The sequence below is a fragment of the Neolamprologus multifasciatus genome, unplaced genomic scaffold, assembly GCF_963576455.1.
Source record: "Neolamprologus multifasciatus unplaced genomic scaffold, fNeoMul1.2 scaffold_44, whole genome shotgun sequence".
Lineage (NCBI taxonomy): Eukaryota > Metazoa > Chordata > Actinopteri > Cichliformes > Cichlidae > Neolamprologus > Neolamprologus multifasciatus.
The window spans coordinates 1-9071 of NW_028181999.1; the positions used below are offsets into that span (position 1 = coordinate 1).

General features: G+C 46.3%; 2 long non-coding RNA genes across 36 annotated transcripts; one reads left to right on the forward strand and one right to left on the reverse strand.

Annotated features, from left to right (window-relative positions):
• LOC146490282 (uncharacterized) lies at positions 1 to 4415 on the forward strand. Of its 35 annotated transcripts, none has more exons than XR_014872857.1 (12): positions 1 to 62; positions 333 to 508; positions 695 to 864; positions 1088 to 1244; positions 1438 to 1602; positions 1789 to 1964; positions 2151 to 2249; positions 2946 to 3067; positions 3254 to 3423; positions 3647 to 3728; positions 4016 to 4066; positions 4368 to 4415. It is a non-coding gene; the product is annotated as an uncharacterized LOC146490282 (long non-coding RNA). The 35 variants fall into 35 exon arrangements; XR_014872858.1 differs by having other exon boundaries at positions 4374 to 4415; XR_014872850.1 differs by having other exon boundaries at positions 3647 to 4066.
• LOC146490283 (uncharacterized) lies at positions 1111 to 3339 on the reverse strand. Its single transcript, XR_014872882.1, has 2 exons — positions 3250 to 3339; positions 1111 to 3166 (listed from the first exon to the last, which is right to left on the reverse strand). It is a non-coding gene; the product is annotated as an uncharacterized LOC146490283 (long non-coding RNA).
• Positions 4416 to 9071: the final 4656 nt, after the last annotated feature.

Sequence of the window (9071 nt, forward strand, 5' to 3'; positions counted from 1 at the left end):
GTTATGGATAGGGTTAGGGTTAGGGTTAGGGTTATGGATAGGGTTAGGGTTTATGGTTTATGGTTTAGGGTTAGGGTTAGGGATGAATTGGACAAAAATCATCCAAAACAAACTTTTTATTAGTGTCGACTGTTTGAGTGGTGAGCAGTGAGTCTTTCCTCCGTAGGACAGTTGCTTAGAGTTGTAACTATACGCAGGAGGAAGCTGCCATCTTTGCCACACCACAGCCTGTTGTGCTTCTGGCTGAAGCCTTATTCACCACACCAGGGCCAGTATTTCCTGTGAGGCAAGCTTTGCCACAATCATTGCCTGTGCTGCTGACTTAGGGTTAGGGTTAGGGTTAGGGTTAGGGTTATGGATAGGGTTAGGGTTAGGGTTATGGATAGGGTTAGGGTTAGGGTTAGGGTTATTGATAGGGTTATGGTTTATGGTTTAGGGTTAGGGTTAGGGATGAATTGGACAAAAATCATCCAAAACAAACTTTTTATTAGTGTCGACTGTTTGAGTGGTGAGCAGTGAGTCTTTCCTCCGTAGGACAGTTGCTTAGAGTTGTAACTATACGCAGGAGGAAGCTGCCATCTTTGCCACACCACAGCCTGTTGTGCTTCTGGCTGAAGCCTTATTCACCACACCAGGGCCAGTATTTCCTGTGAGGCAAGCTTTGCCACAATCATTGCCTGTGCTGCTGACTTAGGGTTAGGGTTAGGGTTAGGGTTATGGATAGGGTTAGGGTTAGGGTTATGGATAGGGTTAGGGTTAGGGTTATGGATAGGGTTAGGGTTTATGGTTTAGGGTTAGGGTTAGGGATGAATTGGACAAAAATCATCCAAAACAAACTTTTTATTAGTGTCGACTGTTTGAGTGGTGAGCAGTGAGTCTTTCCTCCGTAGGACAGTTGCTTAGAGTTGTAACTATACGCAGGAGGAAGCTGCCATCTTTGCCACACCACAGCCTGTTGTGCTTCTGGCTGAAGCCTTATTCACCACACCAGGGCCAGTATTTCCTGTGAGGCAAGCTTTGCCACAATCATTGCCTGTGCTGCTGACTTAGGGTTAGGGTTAGGGTTAGGGTTTAGGGTAATGGATAGGGTTAGGGTTAGGGTTATGGATAGGGTTAGGGTTAGGGTTAGGGTTATGGATAGGGTTAGGGTTTATGGTTTAGGGTTAGGGTTAGGGATGAATTGGACAAAAATCATCCAAAACAAACTTTTTATTAGTGTCGACTGTTTGAGTGGTGAGCAGTGAGTCTTTCCTCCGTAGGACAGTTGCTTAGAGTTGTAACTATACGCAGGAGGAAGCTGCCATCTTTGCCACACCACAGCCTGTTGTGCTTCTGGCTGAAGCCTTATTCACCACACCAGGGCCAGTATTTCCTGTGAGGCAAGCTTTGCCACAATCATTGCCTGTGCTGCTGACTTAGGGTTAGGGTTAGGGTTAGGGTTTAGGGTAATGGATAGGGTTAGGGTTAGGGTTAGGGTTATGGATAGGGTTAGGGTTAGGGTTATTGATAGGGTTAGGGTTTATGGTTTAGGGTTAGGGTTAGGGATGAATTGGACAAAAATCATCCAAAACAAACTTTTTATTAGTGTCGACTGTTTGAGTGGTGAGCAGTGAGTCTTTCCTCCGTAGGACAGTTGCTTAGAGTTGTAACTATACGCAGGAGGAAGCTGCCATCTTTGCCACACCACAGCCTGTTGTGCTTCTGGCTGAAGCCTTATTCACCACACCAGGGCCAGTATTTCCTGTGAGGCAAGCTTTGCCACAATCATTGCCTGTGCTGCTGACTTAGGGTTAGGGTTAGGGTTAGGGTTATGGATAGGGTTAGGGTTAGGGTTATGGATAGGGTTAGGGTTAGGGTTATTGATAGGGTTAGGGTTTATGGTTTAGGGTTAGGGTTAGGGTTAGGGATGAATTGGACAAAAATCATCCAAAACAAACTTTTTATTAGTGTCGACTGTTTGAGTGGTGAGCAGTGAGTCTTTCCTCCGTAGGACAGTTGCTTAGAGTTGTAACTATACGCAGGAGGAAGCTGCCATCTTTGCCACACCACAGCCTGTTGTGCTTCTGGCTGAAGCCTTATTCACCACACCAGGGCCAGTATTTCCTGTGAGGCAAGCTTTGCCACAATCATTGCCTGTGCTGCTGACTTAGGGTTAGGGTTAGGGTTAGGGTAATGGATAGGGTTAGGGTTAGGGTTATGGATAGGGTTAGGGTTAGGGTTATGGATAGGGTTAGGGTTTATGGTTTATGGTTTAGGGTTAGGGTTAGGGATGAATTGGACAAAAATCATCCAAAACAAACTTTTTATTAGTGTCGACTGTTTGAGTGGTGAGCAGTGAGTCTTTCCTCCGTAGGACAGTTGCTTAGAGTTGTAACTATACGCAGGAGGAAGCTGCCATCTTTGCCACACCACAGCCTGTTGTGCTTCTGGCTGAAGCCTTATTCACCACACCAGGGCCAGTATTTCCTGTGAGGCAAGCTTTGCCACAATCATTGCCTGTGCTGCTGACTTAGGGTTACGGTTAGGGTTAGGGTTTAGGGTAATGGATAGGGTTAGGGTTAGGGTTATGGATAGGGTTAGGGTTAGGGTTAGGGTTATGGATAGGGTTAGGGTTTATGGTTTATGGGTTAGGGTTAGGGTTAGGGATGAATTGGACAAAAATCATCCAAAACAAACTTTTTATTAGTGTCGACTGTTTGAGTGGTGAGCAGTGAGTCTTTCCTCCGTAGGACAGTTGCTTAGAGTTGTAACTATACGCAGGAGGAAGCTGCCATCTTTGCCACACCACAGCCTGTTGTGCTTCTGGCTGAAGCCTTATTCACCACACCAGGGCCAGTATTTCCTGTGAGGCAAGCTTTGCCACAATCATTGCCTGTGCTGCTTAGGGTTAGGGTTAGGGATAGGGTTAGGGTTATGGATAGGGTTAGGGTTAGGGTTATGGATAGGGTTAGGGTTAGGGTAAGGGTTATTGATAGGGTTAGGGTTTATGGTTTAGGGTTAGGGTTAGGGATGAATTGGACAAAAATCATCCAAAACAAACTTTTTATTAGTGTCGACTGTTTGAGTGGTGAGCAGTGAGTCTTTCCTCCGTAGGACAGTTGCTTAGAGTTGTAACTATACGCAGGAGGAAGCTGCCATCTTTGCCACACCACAGCCTGTTGTGCTTCTGGCTGAAGCCTTATTCACCACACCAGGGCCAGTATTTCCTGTGAGGCAAGCTTTGCCACAATCATTGCCTGTGCTGCTGACTTAGGGTTAGGGTTAGGGTTAGGGTTAGGGTTAGGGTTAGGGTTATGGATAGGGTTAGGGTTAGGGTTATGGATAGGGTTAGGGTTATGGTTTATGGTTTAGGGTTAGGGTTAGGGATGAATTGGACAAAAATCATCCAAAACAAACTTTTTATTAGTGTCGACTGTTTGAGTGGTGAGCAGTGAGTCTTTCCTCCGTAGGACAGTTGCTTAGAGTTGTAACTATACGCAGGAGGAAGCTGCCATCTTTGCCACACCACAGCCTGTTGTGCTTCTGGCTGAAGCCTTATTCACCACACCAGGGCCAGTATTTCCTGTGAGGCAAGCTTTGCCACAATCATTGCCTGTGCTGCTGACTTAGGGTTACGGTTAGGGTTAGGGTTTAGGGTAATGGATAGGGTTAGGGTTAGGGTTAGGCTTATGGATAGGGTTAGGGTTAGGGTTATGGATAGGGTTAGGGTTTATGGTTTATGGGTTAGGGTTAGGGTTAGGGATGAATTGGACAAAAATCATCCAAAACAAACTTTTTATTAGTGTCGACTGTTTGAGTGGTGAGCAGTGAGTCTTTCCTCCGTAGGACAGTTGCTTAGAGTTGTAACTATACGCAGGAGGAAGCTGCCATCTTTGCCACACCACAGCCTGTTGTGCTTCTGGCTGAAGCCTTATTCACCACACCAGGGCCAGTATTTCCTGTGAGGCAAGCTTTGCCACAATCATTGCCTGTGCTGCTGACTTAGGGTTAGGGTTAGGGTTAGGGTTATGGATAGGGTTAGGGTTAGGGTTAGGGTTATGGATAGGGTTAGGGTTTATGGTTTATGGTTTAGGGTTAGGGTTAGGGATGAATTGGACAAAAATCATCCAAAACAAACTTTTTATTAGTGTCGACTGTTTGAGTAGTGAGCAGTGAGTCTTTCCTCCGTAGGACAGTTGCTTAGAGTTGTAACTATACGCAGGAGGAAGCTGCCATCTTTGCCACACCACAGCCTGTTGTGCTTCTGGCTGAAGCCTTATTCACCACACCAGGGCCAGTATTTCCTGTGAGGCAAGCTTTGCCACAATCATTGCCTGTGCTGCTGACTTAGGGTTACGGTTAGGGTTAGGGTTTAGGGTAATGGATAGGGTTAGGGTTAGGGTTAGGGTTAGGGTTATGGATAGGGTTAGGGTTATACACCTGTGAGCATGGACGAGCTTGTTTTCTTAAAAGGTTCCCTCATGTAATGATATGCTAGAGGGTGTGGGGGGCCACTGCCCCGTCCTCCAGGGCATGAAGCAGGTATGGAGGAGATCAAAACTCCAGACATCCAGAGGCCCTCAGAACACAAGAGACCAAGGAAGACCAACAGAGGGGCAGCCGTGCCACTGTCCCAGAAAGAGCTGAGGAGAGTCCCAGATGAGGGGTCACCCAGCAGCCACGGAGCAGAAGCCAGGGGGGGTTGCAGTGACGTGCCCGTGATCTCCGCCGGAAGCCAGCTGTGCCTGAGTGACCGAGCCCCAGGCCGAGAGGCCGGGGGCACCCCACCTCCGAAGTGGCCCAAGCGAGCCCCAGGCTCCAGGCCCCGATAAGCAGCCGCCAAGGAGTTAGCCGGTGTGTACCCGGACGCCCACCCCCGGACACAAAGAACCACCAATGCACCGATGTCTGAGGGAGTCCGCCCCTGGCAGGGGAAGTGGTGGGGGGAGATAGGCCTCCAAACCTTGGAGGGCCTGAGCTGTCCTCAGAGAGGTGGCGTCTGATACCCAACCTGACATATGGACACAGACATACAGGCACACACAGATACAAACATCCATTCCCACCCTCATGCTCTCATATGCACTTACTCCACACTCAGCCAACGTGGAGACAGACATAAAGAGACGCTGTACACACAATCACACTCCCCAAGCGTACTCTACGAACCGGGTCTAGGTACCCTTGCCCCTGGAGGGGGGAACTGCACCCAGACCCAGGTTGTGTTACCATTTTCCCTGCGGTGGGGAGAAGCAGACCGCCCCGACTCCGCAGCAGCAGGGAGGCCCCACATTCCGGACCCCAGTCGGACGGCCAACTCCTCCTCCTAGCCCCCCTGCTCCAGCAGACCGCAGAGAACGAGGGTGAGAGAAGACTCCTAACCTCCCTCTACCCGCTCATTGTAGTGTTGATGTATGTGTGTTCTAAGGTGCATTTAAAACTCAGGAGGGCATGGAGCTACCTGCCAGAGAGCAGCAGGTAAGCGCATAGTCCCTCCTGATAGCCCTCAATGTCTACGTGTATTTAAAATTGAGAGGTGGGCAACGACGCCAGGGGTGAGGTGTAAACCCTGATGGTAATTGGGATTCCGTGTAGCGTGCCCACCCCCAAGATCCTATATGTATGTGTAATGAGAGTGTGACTAATGTGAATGTCTAAGTTGCGGGATAAAATTGAGGCAGAGGCAGCCAGAAGGGGACAGGGGGGGGGGGGGGGGTTACCTCCTCTGCACCCTGGTGACACACCCCTACTCCAAGGCCCTGCATGTGGGAGACTTTTTTTTAATGTACTGAACGGCTGGTCGCTGGTGCGATCCAGGATTTTATTAGTCGCACCAGTGAGAAATTTGGCAGCAAATGTGACCAAATTGGTCAGACTCTAGAGCCCAGAGATCAGCTGCTGTCTGAACTGCACACTTACACTTGGGTTTTGTATTTTTTGGCTTTTTCTCTGCTCTTTTTTGAATTATAAATTCAAGAGGATTTGGATTTCTGTCGATTTCCTGCAGGATTACAACTTCCGAGAGTTTCCATTTTATTTTATTTTGTGTTAAATGTTGAATTATAACTTTGAGAGGATTTGGATTTCAACTGAATCCCTGGAGTGTTGAAGTTGCAGGGATGCAAAACAGAGATAAGGGCCTCTTCAGGCATGGATGTGCCCGTTCTCTCCTCAATCTCTCTCCTCAAAAGTTCAACATTAGCTAAGAGTTGGTTAATTAGATGAGTATTAAGTGATTTCATTATGTGATCATAGTATGTGAGCTGGCTTTTCCTCCCTCCTGCTAAATTGCTTTAATAAAATATCCTGCATTCAAAAGGTTTAAATAGTGGACATTCATTTTTTAACTCTTTCTAAAACAGCAACAAGGCATAAAGCTGTGGATAAGTTTACACCTATATAAATATCACTTACACATTTAATTTACAGTTACAAGTTACAAAGTCACTTTCATCTACGCAGGACTGTAAGCTGTCGTCTGTGAGGCGTCAGCTGTGTTTGTTTGTAACACAGTTCATGGTGGAGAACAGCTGCTCACATACGTATGTGGATCTGAAGATTGTCAGGACTCCAAATGCATATTTCTTCATGTTTATGTGTCGGGATGGCATTCCATGTTTCAAACAAGGTTCTCAGTATCACCTGAAAATCCAGTCACATTTAACAGGGATGGATCGATGGTCAGGGCAGTGATGGGGAAGGATAATGTGGGTTTTTCCTCTCTGAACTCGTGGAATTATTTCCCAAATAACTGGTGATTGCAGACTGCAAATGCTCTGAATTTATTAACTGTCAGTTTGCACTCAAATGCTAACACCTCCTCCAGCATGTGTAACGCTGTGCCTCCTCACCCCTGAAGAGTTGTATTCAGCTTCTTCTGGTTTGCTGTAATGTCCACAAAGTGCAGCTTTTTCAGCCACTCTGGCTGTTCCAGCGCAGAAAAGGCGAGCCCTTTGCTGCTCATGAAAACTTTCACCTCTCCCAGACATTTTCCAATTTCATTGTACTACTGTACTATGTATGACTGTGCAATGACAATAAAGAGTTATCTTATCTTATCTTACATGCAGCAAAGCGTTTCAGCACCTCTCCTCTGGACAGGAGGACTCTGTCATACAGCAGGAGATCATGGTAAATGCTCTCCACCTCATCCAGTAATGAGGTGGAGAGCATTTAAACCTTTTGCCATTATTTTATTGGTGATCTGAATGACAACATTTATGACCTCTGTGCATTCTAGAGGAAAGGTTTGCGCACACAATGCCTCTTGGTGCAGGATGCAGTGAAACGTCAGCAGCTTTCTATCCAGTGACTTCTGCAGCCAGGCCACAAAGCCCCTGTGCAGTCATACTTACCATACTTTTATTTTTATATTTCAATATCACAATAATCTTCTAATTTAGAACTACAAGTTAAAAAAGAACTAACATCAGTTGCTGATTTGGTCCCTAAAATCCAGAGAGTAATTATTCATGGTAAGGAATTCATGTGGACTCTAAGCCTGTGGCCAGGCAAGGACATTTAAACAGTGAGGCTGACGACCTACCATTTCTTCGTGTGACTGCTTCTGATCTAAAAGGGACTCCAATACCAAAATCGATGAATTTAGGCTGTTTGAGGTACACGTTGGGGGAAAACAACAGAAAAAGACAAACATTTCTTACCACTGGTAAGTAGCTGACTAAAAACTGAGCAACATGCTTAACCCTAGAACACTATCGCCGGGTGATTTTCACCCGAGCAAATGTATTTACATAATTTTCAATATGTTGCGTTTGTCTGAGTGTGGTGGGTCCCTGGGTAGCTTCAGCATTGTCTTTGACGTCTTTGAAGGCGTGGGTGTTTCCCTTCCCCAAATCCCGCTTTTTCCTACAGGCATGTGTTCGGGTGAATTTCACCCAGCAATAGTGATAGAGGGTAAAGTGGGTTTTGGGTGGATTTCACCCGGTGATAGTGTTAGTGTATAAAATCAGGTGATCTTGCCACATTTCAAGGGTGACAACATTCAGGCTCACCATATTTACTGTCCCTCTTCAAGTACAGCTGTCACCCTGTTGCAGGTTTAGTGTCATTGGCCTCCCAGCTAGTGAGTAACACATAGGTAAGGTTTGTTTAACTTGGCAATTGTTAGCTGATTAGATTTCTTTTTATTTTATTTTTTTAATCTAAAAGCTATGTTATGTAGCTAGCTGTGGCATGAGCTTAGTGGGAACAATAAAAGCAAACAAAAGGGAGATCCCACAAGTGATGAAAGTTACGCCAGGCTCCAGTGCATTTCTCTTTACTAAAGAACTAACCTTGATGTCCTTCCTCCCTGACAAAGCTTCAAAAAAGAAGGTTGTACTGCTCCTGTCATCCATGCATACACAACCAAGCATAGGACCCACTCGTAAGCCTGAAGTGATTGAATTTTACAACAAAACAAAGGGGGGTGTCGATACTTTTGACCAGATGTGCGCTCACTATGGTTGTGGAAGAAAAACCAAGAGATGACCCCTTTGCGTGTTCTATGGCATGATCAATGCTGATGTGATAAACTCATGGATCATTCACAATGAGAATGCAATGAAGAGAGGTGAAAACCAAATACAGAGGAGGCCTTATATGCAGGCTTTGGCATTGGCACTCATCAAACCATGGGCAGAGCAGAGGCTCTCCTCTTCAAATCTGTCACGTCAACTCAGAGTCCTGATCTGTAGAGTGCTCGACATCCCTACCCCTGGCACTCTTGAAGGTGAGGCAGGACCAGTGGCAGCAGAAAGCAGTGGTCCCTTAGTGAGGTGTGCTGACTGCCCCACAGGCTTGGACAGGAAGATGCAATACAGGTGCCATGTCTGCCGTCGACCGCTGTGTCCACGCCATTACTACCCTGTGTGTACTGACTGCATATAAGGAATAGGTAAGTAAGAGTGGTCCTGGAATTTGCATGTTATCCTTATTTAGTGCAGTAGTTATGAATAAATATCAACAAGTGGTGATTTCCAAGGGAATTCATATGGTAAAAAAAATATTTTAGTCAACTGGTCATTTTTACCCACTCAAAAAATGCCATTTTTTGTTTCTCTCTCCTGCAGCTGTTCGCGTGTCAAGGA